Source organism: Papilio machaon, chromosome 28, assembly GCF_912999745.1.
Source record: "Papilio machaon chromosome 28, ilPapMach1.1, whole genome shotgun sequence".
NCBI classification, from domain to species: domain Eukaryota; kingdom Metazoa; phylum Arthropoda; class Insecta; order Lepidoptera; family Papilionidae; genus Papilio; species Papilio machaon.
The window spans coordinates 1,124,780-1,140,460 of NC_060013.1; the positions used below are offsets into that span (position 1 = coordinate 1,124,780).

General features: G+C 35.8%; 1 protein-coding gene across 5 annotated transcripts in view; it reads right to left on the reverse strand.

Moving 5' to 3' along the window:
* LOC106709367 (protein hu-li tai shao) overlaps positions 1–15,681 on the reverse strand; it is a 65,016-nt gene that overhangs the window by 44,623 nt on the left and 4,712 nt on the right. For all 5 annotated transcript variants that reach the window (XM_045685112.1, XM_045685111.1, XM_045685115.1 and 2 more), the window contains exon 2: positions 2,104–2,164. The gene's annotated coding sequence lies outside the window, so the exon portion shown is untranslated. The remainder of the gene's footprint in view (positions 1–2,103; positions 2,165–15,681) is intronic.

Sequence of the window (15,681 nt, forward strand, 5' to 3'; positions counted from 1 at the left end):
ATTTTGTTCATTATATTACTAGCTGTCACTCGCGACTCTAACGAGAGACTAATTTATTTGTTTTAATTGTCACTGCACTGATTGAACTCGCTACTGAAGAAACACCTACATCGAGTGTTAAAAAAACAAACTTATAATCTACATTAAATTCTCTTGATAATAAACATATCTATTTACATAAGGGTTAATACTGAACTCGAATAATAGCGTCGGATATAGGGCATGAATTTAATTGATGTTTTTAAATAAAAAAAAATGGTTATTGTGAGAAAACTATAAAAGATAGATATATGCTATCGCGGACTTTTATTTAGGACATTTAAAGAGCTACAATTCGTCCATACATAATTTTTATGTAGGTCCTATAGTTTATCCTACGTAAGCGCTGAAAGCAAAATTGTCCCTAATTTTCGCAACAAATTTTGAAGCTAAATTCAAAATCTACTAGTCTTCTAATTATTTAAAAAAAAGGGACCCATCTGCAATCACTTCCTTTCGATTAAAATATTTTTTATCAAAATCGGACCACCAGGGGCGGAGCGTCGCAGTAACACACATAGAAAAAAAATACAGTCGAATTGATAACCTCCTTCTTTTTGAAATCGGCTAAAAAGAACATACAGCACTTACTTCCTAATTTAAGATCGCCTTAGTATTTTGATGTTAGGACACAGCGAAGCTTAATAATCAGGCAAGACATGACATGAAATTTAGCTATACAATTTTTGTCCAATATCCCCTAATACTTCTGATAAGTAAATAATAAATACCCTATTACTTCACACCTCAACGATGTTATTTTAAAAATCACACACAAGGGGCAGTCAAAAGTCAGACGGCAGGGAGTGAAATGAAGGGGCGAGTTGCGGGTGAGCGGTCTAACGAGCGGTGTTCATTACACCAGGGGTACAGGGATGAAGGGTTGCGTTAAACAAAAAGTATTTAGTTCATGACATGTGTGAAATTTGTCGTAAATGATTGGCAAATGGTTTAAGAGTTTTGATATTTTGTGAGGATGAATGTAAAGAGAAATAAAATTATTTTATCTTGTAAAAGTAATTCAGCTGTATTTTTGGTACACTTATATAAACGATAAACAACATCAGTTGCATGAATGGGCCGGTTCGCCCGGAGAAATACCACGACCACACAGAAGACTGTCGTGAATTGGAAGCAATTTCGTGTCAAGCAAATTGCCAGAGGCCTAAATTAAGTTATTAGAAAAGGGGGCCTAATAAAAAAAAGGATGGGAAGGAGAAGTGGATTTGACGGAGGAGGGGACGGAAAGAAAAGGGATATATACTTTACCCCTCCTCCGTCGATTATGGGTAGGCAACACATCTGCATCAAAACAAAGTTTTAAAAAAAATTTCGTTTCTATTGTTGAAATCCGTACTCTTCCATCAATGTTTGACATATCGAGGTCATTGGCATGCGAATTCATATTCGAAACGAGGGACATATTACATATATGTATTCTCCCTATCGATCCGACATGCATCTAGCTTGTTAATGAGAGAGGGTGCATCAAGAGGGATGCAGGGTGGCATTGTCAAACCACTTGTACGCTTCCGAGTTTTAATACAATAGGCCAAGATAGTAATTTTTTTTAAATTTAAAATAAGAATGGTCGTGATACCCTATGTCAAATTAATTTTTCCATCATAAAGCTATATACCTCTCACGTGGGGTCGGCACACAAGATTTTTTTTATATTATTAAGTGACAATTGCAGATGCGCTGCCTACCTTTAATCTACAGAGGAGTGGATGCACAGAAAAAGAATGCTTCCTACTCCTATACGTCCCCTGCTCCGTCAAATCATTTTTTCCTTCCCATCCTTTCCTTAAAAGAAAAAGGTGGGAAGGTAAAGAGGACTAAAATTAGTCCTCCAGCATCACACTCATCAAACGAACACTGTCCACTTCACGCCAGTCTTCTATGTAGTCGTGGTATTTCACCAGGCGAGCGGCCCATTCGTGCAACATACGTTGTTGCTGGCGTCTACCAATGTCAAAATGTGAAATCAACTAAATCTTACTTACGTACTTAACACACAACTATAAAATGTTGTCAATCTCTGACTTACTAAATCAAACTTACTTAGTGTGTCGTGTTGACGTCGGCTCAGTGCGAGATGTCCCGCCCTGATCTCATGCACAAACTGTAACAAAACGATATACTCATCAGAATTATTGTACACAACTAAAGAGATACAAATGTTACACTATAGAATGGACATTACACTTCTCATCACATATTTTAGTATCCATACCACATAACAGTCAGCATATGTTACAAGTGTCAAGCAAGACAACCGAAACTGTAACGGTAAATGAAAAACTCCGTTGAGAGAGAGAAACCTCTATAAGCGAGAATAAGGTTCGACTGTGTGGAGAAAACTAGCTGTCGTTCACGACTCCGTCTGCGCGGAATTTAACAAACTTGTAGCCTGTGTTTTTCCAGATTATGCTCTACATTAGTGCCAAATTTCACAACGATCCGTTGAGTCGTACCGGAGATACATTCAAACAAACATCCATCTAAACATTCGCATTTATAATATTAGTAAGATATATAACAGTGCAAATAATACCTGTAATCTACGTTCATTATCAATTATGGATGTACCGTACATATCGTATGGCAATCTTGAAAAAAGCATGTGACTTATTTTTTTTTTTCAATATTTTCACAAACAAACAGACAACCGATAAGACAGGCACGAATAGAAATGTCGTAATGTGATTGAAATCAAATCATTTCTTATTAATAATTATATTTATTCATTTATTTACATTAAACAGGAATAATTTATATATACATAATTCTAAACATATATATATATTATAATTAACACTTGTGAGTAATTTTAAAAACATTTGTCATACTACAATAATAAAGTGTATAATTAAAAATAAACGATTATGTATTAATCTTACTAATATTATAAATGCGAGTTTAGATGGATGGATGTATGTTTGAACGTATCTCCAAAACGGCTGAACGGATCTCGATGAAATTTATCACAGATGTAGAACATAGTCAGGAAGAACACATGCTACTTTTTAAATATTTTCATTATTCCGGGCGGACATTGTTGCGGCCTACAGCTATTAAAAGAATATAATTATTATTTGTACTATAATGAACAGTTTCACTAGCGACAGCAAAAAACGACTAGACTTTAAAAGAGGCCACCTAAATATTCCTAAATAGAGAAGCGGCCGCTGCCCATGGACATTTGCAATTGCAGATGCGTTATCTACCTTTAATCTACAGAGGAGGGGAAGTAAAGAAAGAGTATATTTCCCCTTTCCTATGCACCCCTTCCATCGGCAAATCCACTTCCTCTTCCCATCCTGTCTTTATAAGAAAAGGGTGGGATAGGAAAGGGGACTATAGCTAGGCCTTCGGCACACACACAGCAGACTGTACTTGGAATTGCTTCCACTTAACGCCTGTCTTCTGTGTTAGGTATTGCAGACGAAGCCCATTCGTGAAACAGATGTTATTGTTCCTGGTTTCTACCACTGTAAATGTTAAACTTTGTAAACAGATTTTTATCGAGAAGTATTTCAAAAATCGTGAATCGCTTCCGATCTTCCTGCAATTCAAATAGTAACATTACAAACTGTCTATTTTGTCAATTCCACGGTGACATGCAATAACACACATTATTAACTCGTCTATCACGTGGTCGGCTGGCATTGGCATCATTTAATATAATCAGCTTCGGAAGCTCAACAGCATAATAGAACGGTCATGCTCCGTCGGTCTACAATACGTTACGTAATGCCATAGACTATCAAAGTGTTAGAACTGGACAACCATACGAGTGATTACCAAAGTGGACGCCAGACTCCCAGAGATGTATGAAAGAAAAGGCAGGAGCTTACGATATCTGGAAAATTATTGGTTTCACAAATTGAAGAAGTTAGCAGCAGTGTTCATCGAAACCATTTTCAAAAAGGGTTCACGAGAAAAAAAAATTGCAATCTCTGTCTAAACTATAGAAGCTCATTATGGAGTTATTGTCTTATATATTTAAAAAACAAAAACATGTCTGTACCACAGAAGCCGTACATTTTTCCTGGATAAAAATACTCAATATGTATAAATGTTGATGCTACCTCTAATATTTTATAGCTCTATATATAAAAAATTCGCTATAACTACAAGATGAATTCAATCATTTTATTTGTATTCATTCATTTATAAAACACTAGCTTTTACCCGCGACTCCGTCCGCGCGGAATAAAATAAAATAGAAAACGGGGTAAAAATTATCCTATGTCCTTTTCCTGGTTCTAAGCTACCTGCCCATCAATTTTCAGTTAAATCGATTCAGCCGTTCTTGAGTTATAAATAGTGTAACTAACACGACTTTCTTTTATATATATAGATAGATAGAAGACAAGCTTAAAAAAAATTAAAAAAATATATAGTTCACGGGATGTTCCTCCACATATAGAGTTCGAATCCAAACCTTGAACCGTCTATATGAAAAATGGAAATAACATAATGGCCACCATGTATTGAATATATTTTTACTCCGTTTAATTAATTTCGGCTTTAAATCGATACAAAAGATAAGGTTAATCTAGTTATATAGGCTTTGGTACCTTTCAGGCAACAGTACCTACACCTCAATCATATCGATTCAAATATTACACGCGGTTGTAACTGGGCGGTTACCACAACCGAAATAGCGCAAGGTCGCTCCCGTTCGATAGAGACGCGCCTAGTACGTTACAACAGACGAGCGGTTTATAAACGCTCTTTAAAAAAAGTATTAATACATTTTAAGAGCACCCGAAACCGACATGCGTGTATATCTGGAGAGAGATGTGTCAGGACAGCACCAAATGGAGGTCCGTTCTCTGCCTACAGCTCTGGGTTACAGGCGTGAGTTATGTTGTTGTTGTACATTTAAGAACAACTCAAAGAAGCATACTCTTTAATTAAATCTGTCAAAAAGTTTTCACAATAAATATACAAACGCGGCGTTTATAAAAACGCTCGTTTGTACACTAACATCCGTTTTTCGTTACGGTACTAACCGAATTTACATTAGGGATGTACAAGTGTACACGAGTACATGTTAGAATTAGATACTGGCTGGTTTTGTTTATATACCAGATAGCAGACCACATTCTCCATATCACGGAAGAGTGAGACTCCATACCAGAAGTAACGAAATTGATAGTGTTAAACAGCTTAAGGTAAATCTAAATTTCGTTTTTTTTTTTAATTTATAAATCAAAGGAACGTCAATTTCCATACATGGCGGTAGTTATAACACTATCAGTTTTTTTTAAATTTGGAAGACAATTTTTTTTTTAAATACCGAAAACATTTATATTTCGTTCATTGCTGATACGTTATTTTTTTATAGGAGAAGGGGGCAAACGAGCAATGGACCGCTTAAATTTAAGTTATTATTTTTTTTATTTAATTTTTTTCTCCGGAACAGTTGGGTCGAATTTGACGAAACGGTAGCTGACGGGGTAATATTAGGTCCTTACATATGAAATTGGCGTTTTTCGTACTGGCCACTTTAATCACGAATTTCTCCTCTTTGGTAAGGAATTCCAAATTCAAATTTGTACAGCTATAGACTCATGTATTTGTGGTTCGATGACCGTCATTCATTTGTTTTTTTTCTTCTGTTTTTTTCTGTTTGCGTCACTCATTTTACAAAATGGAAAACTTAAAATATCGCATTATTTACGAGTACGAGTTCCGCCGTGGCACTAGTGCTGCGGAAACGACTCGAAGGGTGAATGATGTGTATGGCGGTCGTGTTGCAAAAGAAAACACAGTTCGTTTTTGATTCCAACGTTTTCGTTCTGGAAATTTCGATCTGCAGAACAAGCCCCGTGGACGGCCTGAGACTCAAGTTGATAATGAAGAGTTGAAGGCTATTGTGGAAGCGGATCCATCGCAAACCACGTCCGAGTTAGCTGCAGGCTGCGATGTTAGTGATAAAACTGTTTTAATTCACTTGAAGCAAATTGGGAAGATTAAAAAGCTTGAAAGGTGGGTACCTCACGAATTGACTGAAGCAAACCGACAAACGCGCGTCGACTGTTGCGTTACATTACTAAACCGGCACAATAATGAATGTATTTTAAACCGAATCATTACCTGTGATGAAAAATGGATTCTTTACGATAATCGGAAGCGCTCAGCGCAATGGTTGGATCCTGGCCAGCCAGCCAAATCCTGCCCCAAGCGAAAATTAACCCCAAAAAAGTTACTTGTAAGCGTTTGGTGGACTAGTGCCGGTATTGTTCATTACAGTTTTCTCAAATCTGGCCAGACTATTACGGCTGATGTCTATTGTCAGCAATTGCAAACCATGATGGAAAAGCTAGCGGCTAAACAACCTAGGCTGGTCAATCGCTCCACGCCACTGCTGCTTCACGACAACGCTAGACCACACACTGCGCAACAGACGGCTACTAAATTAGAAGAGCTTCAATTGGAAAGTCTAAGACATCCTCCGTACTCCCCGGACCTTGCTCCAACAGATTACCATTTTTTTCGAAATTTGGATAACTTCTTGCAAGGGAAAAAATTCAACTCCGATGGGGCAGTCCAAATCGCCTTCAAAGATTTTATTGATTCCCGTCCGACTGGTTTTTTTAGTAAAGGGATCAATGAACTACCTATGAGATGGCAAAAGTGCATAGAAAATAATGGGTTCATACTTTGATTAATTAAATATATTATATTAAAAAATATTCGACTTTTTGTTCCTCCCATACAAAACGCCAATTTCATATGTAAGGACCTAATATTATAGGTTACTATTTTTTTAAATTCCGCGCTCATGAAGACACGTGCGACCTCTAGTTGAAAATATTAATAATTATTAATTTTTGTAATTAATAATTGTTAAACAATTGAAAGTGAAAATAGTTTTAAATTTGTTCAGTATTTAATGTGCTATATTTCTACAGTTCAGTGTTTGAATTGGAAAATAAAACAAAAATTATTTCTACATACATTAACCAATTCAAAAAATTAACCACATAATTCCAGTTATCTTTTTGCAGGAATTCCTTTGAAGACAAGTCATCCATATTAATAAATACGTCCCAGTAATAACCAACTCAATATATACCCTCTTATCATAGTTGAGTTCCAAAGACATATGTGATAAGGCATTTGAATTATACATTGTTCAAATTTGTCAACACAACCATATCTTAGGGTCTTAGGTCATGTTAGGGTGCGTTTACACTGAACAAATTTATTCGATTTAAAAAAATAAAAACAAAAGAATCATTAATATTTACATTTACTGTTTTCTTTTGTGCATAAAATCATTTAAAATGTTAAATTAAAAATTTTAAACGAAAGAGAAATGCTTTGACGATTTTTGTAGCATTCGAAATGAGGTTTTACAATGTTTATGCAAAACTTCTTTAAAAATAACTAGCTTTTACCCGCGACTCCGTCCGCGCGGAATAAAAAAATAGAAAACGGGGTAAAAATTATCCTATGTCCGTTTCCTGGTTCTAAGCTACCTGCCCACCAATTTTCAGTCAAATCGATTCAGCCGTTCTTGAGTTATAAATGGTGTAACTAACACGACTTTCTTTTATATATATATAGATTTCAAGGATCAAAATTTGTACATCGATGTAATTATGAAACCTATGTAAAAGAGTCTATCTCCGGTCCTGAAGTACGAACTCCATAAGCGAGAAACCTCTAAAAGCGAGATAAATCTCAGTCTCGGACTCTTGCTTATTCAGATTCGACTTGTTTTTATATTTGAAATGAACGTATCATTTTCTCAAAGGTATGCAAGTTCTGTTCCTTTAGTATTGTAGATATCCATGGGCGTCGTTAAACACTTCGGTGTTCCCGCTGCTCCTTTGTCCACTTATCTTATAAAAAATATATAGTCTATAGTAAATCACGGTAAGGATGACATAATCTATCCATACATTCAAATAATTGTAACGTATTGTTTTCCTGTTACTTACTACATAAACACGTCCCACGTCCTACATAAAAAAATCTTCCATATGCATCAGACGTCCAAATATGAATTTCATAATATAACAACAATTATAAAAAAAATATTTCAAACTTTATACCAATAGCAAGAAGGTCTATATTACTGTACCACAATAAATTAAATTTTGTCATGCATTGAGTAAGATATAAGCAAAAATAGTTCTTATCTCTTGAAGCATAAAGCACAAAATATTATAAAGTCGAAATGCACCGAGATTTTTTTCTCTCATCGCTAAAGTCAAGGACTCGCTCAACCGGTCCTTCGAAAAACATCGTTAGAGCGGGATGGAGTTACACAATTTGATTACGACAAAAGGGACACAAGACTTGTAAAACTGGTTGAAATTTCGTGTACTTTTCGAAGGTACTTTTTACAAATATTTGTTGATCGTGTTTCACTTGTTGAAATATTTGAATGCATACGAAAAACAATTGTATGAAATCGACCATATTTTTGTCTCAAATCAAACCACAAAAGCTTCGTCAGATACCAAACTTTTTTTACTATATCCATAATAGCTGTAAACAAAATGTACTAAGTAGGTCATATCCGAGGTCAAACTGTTCAGACAGACCTATATTACGCTAACCTGATATACGAATACTTGACTACCACGCATACTCCCAAACGCTTCTCTTAACTGCGACAATGAGCTGACCTCCTGGATGACGACATAATCAATTGGCAGCCAAGGTCAGATATATACTACATAACACAATTTTTATATAACCGACGAAACGTACATATATATATTTTTGTCTGTATTTTTCTTGAAAATATATTAGGTCCTTACATATGAAATTGGCGTTTTTCGTACTGGCCACTTTAATCACGAATTTCTCCTCTTTGGTAAGGAATTCCAAATTCAAATTTGTACAGCTATAGACTCATGTATTTGTGGTTCGATGACCGTCATTCATTTGTTTTTTTTTCTTCTGTTTTTTTCTGTTTGCGTCACTCATTTTACAAAATGGAAAACTTAAAATATCGCATTATTTACGAGTACGAGTTCCGCCGTGGCACTAGTGCTGCGGAAACGACTCGAAGGGTGAATGATGTGTATGGCGGTCGTGTTGCAAAAGAAAACACAGTTCGTTTTTGGTTCCAACGTTTTCGTTCTGGAAATTTCGATCTGCAGAACAAGCCCCGTGGACGGCCTGAGACTCAAGTTGATAATGAAGAGTTGAAGGCTATTGTGGAAGCGGATCCATCGCAAACCACGTCCGAGTTAGCTGCAGGCTGCGATGTTAGTGATAAAACTGTTTTAATTCACTTGAAGCAAATTGGGAAGATTAAAAAGCTTGAAAGGTGGGTACCTCACGAATTGACTGAAGCAAACCGGCAAACGCGCGTCGACTGTTGCGTTACATTACTAAACCGGCACAATAATGAAGGTATTTTAAACCGAATCATTACCTGTGATGAAAAATGGGTTCTTTACGATAATCGGAAGCGCTCTGCGCAATGGTTGGATCCTGGCCAGCCAGCCAAATCCTGCCCAAGCGAAAATTAACCCCAAAAAAGTTACTTGTAAGCGTTTGGTGGACTAGTGCCGGTATTGTTCATTACAGTTTTCTCAAATCTGGCCAGACTATTACGGCTGATGTCTATTGTCAGCAATTGCAAACCATGATGGAAAAGCTAGCGGCTAAACAACCTAGGCTGGTCAATCGCTCCACGCCACTGCTGCTTCACGACAACGCTAGACCACACACTGCGCAACAGACGGCTACTAAATTAGAAGAGCTTCAATTGGAAAGTCTAAGACATTCTCCGTACTCTCCGGACCTTGCTCCAACAGATTACCATTTTTTTCGAAATTTGGATAACTTCTTGCAAGGGAAAAAATTCAACTCCGATGGGGCAGTCCAAATCGCCTTCAAAGATTTTATTGATTCCCGTCCGACTGGTTTTTTAGTAAAGGGATCAATGAACTACCTATGAGATGGCAAAAGTGCATAGAAAATAATGGTTCATACTTTGATTAATTAAATATATTACATTAAAAAATATTCGACTTTTTGTTCCTCCCATACAAAACGCCAATTTCATATGTAAGGACCTAATATACAGTTGACATGTAGTCGCTATAAATGTAGTCTGAAAAGACGACTCGCGTCGGAGATTCAACGTTGCGTACGGAGCGCGCACAACGCAATTCCCGCGACGCAACCATACAATATTACTTTCGACGAAGGGTCAAAGTTGGGGGCAACAGCTACTATATATCTAAAACTCTGTGACATGGTTATACGATGGTCATTAGACACACTTTTACCAGACCATCAGATGTTATTAAAGTTTGCGGTCGCCGTGTAACGAGCATGGATGTTATTTGCGTAAAAGCAAAGAGCCAACTGTACTTGATTTTCTCTAATTAAATTGAAAACTCTCTTTAACTATCTATATTCAAGGAAAAATATAAATCAAATCAATCATGTCTTTTCCCACTCACATGGGGTCGGCACATGAGGTATTACAAACCATAAAGTTTTGGTTGAATTTTTAATTTATTGTTGTTAATAAATAAAATTAAATTTTACGGCCAAAACATTCACAGGTAATAAATTTCAACAAATACATCAAAACGAATTAAAATCACTATTGACACTACACGACAAACTATAGCCCGACGATCACTTCTGGCCCGGTGACAGAGATCTCGGTTAGTCCTGTAACAAAACGTATAAAACCTACTTGGACATAAAAAATGCCATGAAAGAAAAAAATACCAGACAGCTATAATACCACAAATCTTATGATTTTTTTTACATAGACTGGGGGGCGCTAGTAAGCTGTTATAATTTAGTTTGACCTGTGTTCCAGACAATGCTCTACATCGATGCCAAATTTCATCTAGATCTGTTGAAACATTTTGGTGATACCTTCAAACATCCATCCATCTAAACTTTCGCATTTATATATTAGTACTAGCTGTCGCCCGCGACTCCGTCCGCGCGCAGTTAAAAAAAATTAAAAATAGATGTTGGCCGATTCTCAGACCTACTGAATATGCTCACAAAATTTCATGAGAATCGGTCAAGCCGTTTCGGAGGAGTACGGGAACGAAAACTGTGACACGAGAATTTTATATACGAGTATTAGAAGAAGACGATTTAGGTGTGAGGAAATGTTTTATATAAACTCTGTATTGATCAGAATCTAAATAGATTCTAAAGAGAACTAAAGGGCTACAGTACAAAATGGAATAAACATTTCTATCTTCTGAGTCGCAAACATACAATTTCGCTGACCTTTTTTCAAAGAAATTATTACAATACGACACAAGAAAAATATTTCAAACGTACCAACGATAAGATAAAGGTACGATTCCAGATAGCATTATATCGCCTGGCTATAGCATATCTTATCAGGAGCGATAACTCCGCTACGTACAAGTGGTCTACAAGACGCCAGGATAAAAGTCATCGAGAATAACTTGGAACAATACAACGTCTACAGAACAATGATAAAGACTAGACTTACGTAATTCAAAGAAATGTTTAAAATAATGAATTAATACATTTGAAATGTATTAAAAGGGGAAATACTTAAAATACCAAAAACAAATCTATAACTATGACATTTGTTTATAAATGCAAAAGTTTAAATGACTTGACTTAATGTCCTATGTCCCGGTAGTGGGGCAGAGGGCGTCCACAGTGCGTCGCCGGCTCGCCAAAAGTTTAAATGTTTGGAGTGATATTTGATAGAGGATATCTTCATAACGGCTGCATGGATCTCGATGAAATTTTAGTATAGATTTAGAACGCAGTCCGGAAGAACACATAGACTACTTACAATCCCGGAAATGTGTACCCGTAGGATACGATTGATTCACACATTTACTTAATAACTCCGCAACGATTCAACACATCCTATTAAAATATTGCACAGATAAACATAATCTCAAGGAGCACATGAGACACTTTATCAAAAAAAAACCTAGTGTGTAATACAAGTGACAGTTCAGTGGAGTTCTGAGGTAACGTGGCTTTACACTAATCACCCAAACCCTTCAGTTTGAAGGGTCACAGAACAAAGCTGGTAACAGATAATCCAAGATACCGTTACGTAAGACAGACGCAGATAAAACGAGAATCATTGCAAGAGACGCTCCTGCTGACCGGTTATAAGCCAATCGAGTAGTATTAGCTAAGCTATACCATAGCTATAAATTACATTATGTATGAAAGTCGAATTATATGTACGTAACACTTACTTTGGAGCTTTGTTAGTGACAAATAAATATCAATCGACATTAAAAAAACTATGCTCACTTGTTAAAAACATCAATTCAATCAGGACGCTTTGAAATTACTATCGTTTTACGAACACATTTTTAAAATAAAACATTTTGGGCTACAATTACACACAATTCTTTACTAGCTACTACAAAAAACTTAATAAGTAGCCCATGTGTTCTTCCAGACTATGTTCTACACCTGTGCCTAATAACATCAAGATCCGTTGAAACGTTAAGGAGATACCTTTTAAAGAACATCCATCCATTCATCTAAACATTCGCATTTATAATATTAGTAAGAATTACGCGAAATAAAATCAGGTATTTGAATTTTGACAGTATTCTTGTAGTGTGTAGAAACATTAATAATAACATATTTAAACTACAGAATCATTTAAAAACCAATTAAAAAATCTCTATCGCCTATCCAGTTGTGTACCACACATCTTACAACCGGTTGCACCGGTCGAACGAGTGCAAAATGGCAGAACCATAAGTCTGAAAACTTTTAACGTTTACGCAACACGATCGTCGATCGTCGAAATCATGTCTGGCAAAAACTCCACTTATCAAATATATCCAATAAACTTAATATAAATGATACAGACATTCAAAATTAAGTTAAAAATACTTTTATATGATTGTAATTCACCTGTATAACATACTAGCTTTTGCCCGGAACTCTGTACGCGAGGAATTAAAAAAAACGTAATATGTAGCCTATGCATTCTTCCAAAAAAATTTCTACATCTGTGCCAAATTTCATCAAGATCCATTGAGCTGTTCTGGAGATACTTTCAAACAAACATCCATCCATTTAAACATTCACATCTATATCTATATATATAAAAGAAAGTTGTGTTAGTTACACCATTTATAACTCAAGAACGGCTGAATCGATTTGACTGAAAATTGATGGGAAGGTAGCTTAGAACCAGGAAACGGACATAGGATAATTTTTACCCCGTTTTCTATTTTTTTTTATTCCGCGCGGACGGAGTCGCGGGTAAAAGCTAGTATATATATAAAAGAAGTCGTGTTAGTTACACTATTTATAACTCAAGAACGGCTGAATCGATTTGACTGAAAATTGGTGGGCAGGTAGCTTAGAACCAGGAAACAGACATAGGATAATTTTTACCCCGTTTTCTATTTATTTTTTCCGCGCGGACGGAGTCGCTGGTAAAAGCTAGTTTATAATATTAGTAAGATAACATAAACTACACTATGCAGAGCTTGCATGAAGAGGAAACAGCATCTCAAGACATACACTGTCCAGCACTCCACTTCAGGATAAGGTATCTCAGATCGCAGGTATCGCTCCCAGATATCACCATTAACATAAAAAGGTTACTGGAATTCTTCGGTGAGCTGGGTTGGCTAAAGAAATCCATGTCCTGCCCCCACAGAAAATACAAGTTAGACATGGAGTTGCGGTACCCATAGCCCCATTACTACTACTATGACTCTTATCTCAGGAATATGAAACTAGTTATAATATGAAAAAAAAAATCATCTGGAACTCATTTTCGACTAGCCTTGAGTTTTCCGATACCAAAATTCCCATTTAAAACACATTGTACATATGTTTTAGAGAGATTTTGGTCTAGGTAACCAACGGTAAGTCCTTACACTATTACTGTAAACAGGAACTTAGTAAATACTCACCTAAGTTATAATAATCAGTTACATACTCTTGTTACATTACTAAAATAGAAACGCCTACACTTTACCCCCATTTCTATTATTTAGTAAACAATGTCAGTTATACATAGGGTTGCCAACAACCAAAAAGTTCAATTTAAGTTGCAATAAGAAAAACAAAACAATTTATTTTTAATTTTCAACATTGAGTAGTAAAGTTTTGTATTTTGCAAACCAAGTAAGACTGTTTGTGCTTTCCTAATTTTGTTTATTGATAAGTTTTGGCAACCCTGGTACCGCAGACCTGCCATTGGATTTGGTAGTTTGCCAAACACCATGGGGTTAAGACAGTAATTGTGGTAAGAATCTCTTAATAGTTAAGAGATATTAACTTTTAAAATCGTTAACTCTCTGATTTATTTAAACCAGAGATTGTCAAACTTTTTCTCTAGGACCTCTTTCAAAATTTGACATCTTTCGGTGAACACTTGTTACATTACTTCTGGTACACACCGGTCTGGACCTCCATGAACCCAAAGGGTCCTCAACCACTTTGAAAATTACTGCTTTAAAGCATTAATTATCTAATTATTATTTCCAAGACCAAAATCTTCTTTTAAATAAATTTTTATCTCTGTTTTGTCAGAGATAATGACATAGTTAATAATATGTTTTATACAAAGATTATGGTCTTAAAAACACACAGTTGAGGATAGACATGACTTGTTTCTTTAATATCATGAATTTCTTTAGATTTCTAAATAACAGATTTTCTAAAGTATAAATTTCAACAAAAAAAAACCTATATCTCTTATTCTGAGAAAAAAAAATACAGAGCCCCGCCCCGTTGTATTTCCCAACGTTCGATATTCAAATTTGTCTTTTCAATGGGCACAGATAAAAAATCATTGATCGTCAATCACGTTGACAGTTATGCAGACGTCGAGCGGCAGAAAAAATATTGAATACTTTATGGTTCCAATACGGTCGGTGACCCTTGGTGACGGAACCAGGCAGTTTTTATACACGATATTCAGATTAAAAAAACAAAGATAAATCAAGATAATTTTGCAACGGACATTTTAACGACTTTTAATTGAATTATAAACGCGGATGAAGTCTTTAAAAAAAATCATTTAACATATATATTTACTAGCTGTCGCCCGCGACTCCGTCCGCGCGCAGTTAAAAAAAAAAGAATGAAAAATAGATGTTGGCCGATTCTCAGACCTACTCAATATGCTCACAAAATTTCATGAGAATCGGTCAAGCCGTTTCGGAGGAGTTTAACCACAAACACCGCGATACGAGAATTTTATATATAAGATGGTTAACTACCGCACACAGAGTACCGCGCACACTACACTAAAAGGAGACTTATTACGACAGAAATTAGTTCTATTAATAAAATTTCTAATCGTTTTAAATAAAAATTACAATCAAAAATAATACAATATCAAACAACATATAATAAAAGCTCGTATATATTTCTAGGTACAATGCGATAACCTAAATAGAGTACTAGATACTGAACGTATTACCTAACGGAACAAAGAAACACTTTTGTAGGTGATTAAACACGACCAAGACTGGGTAGAATGCGATATCAAATACTGAATCACAATCTGCGACTAACACATAACTATTACTAACTAGCTTTTACCCGCGACTCCGTCCTCGCGGAATAAAAAATAGAAAACGGGGTAAAAATGATCCTATGTCCGTTTCCTGGTTCTAAGCTACCTCCCCATCA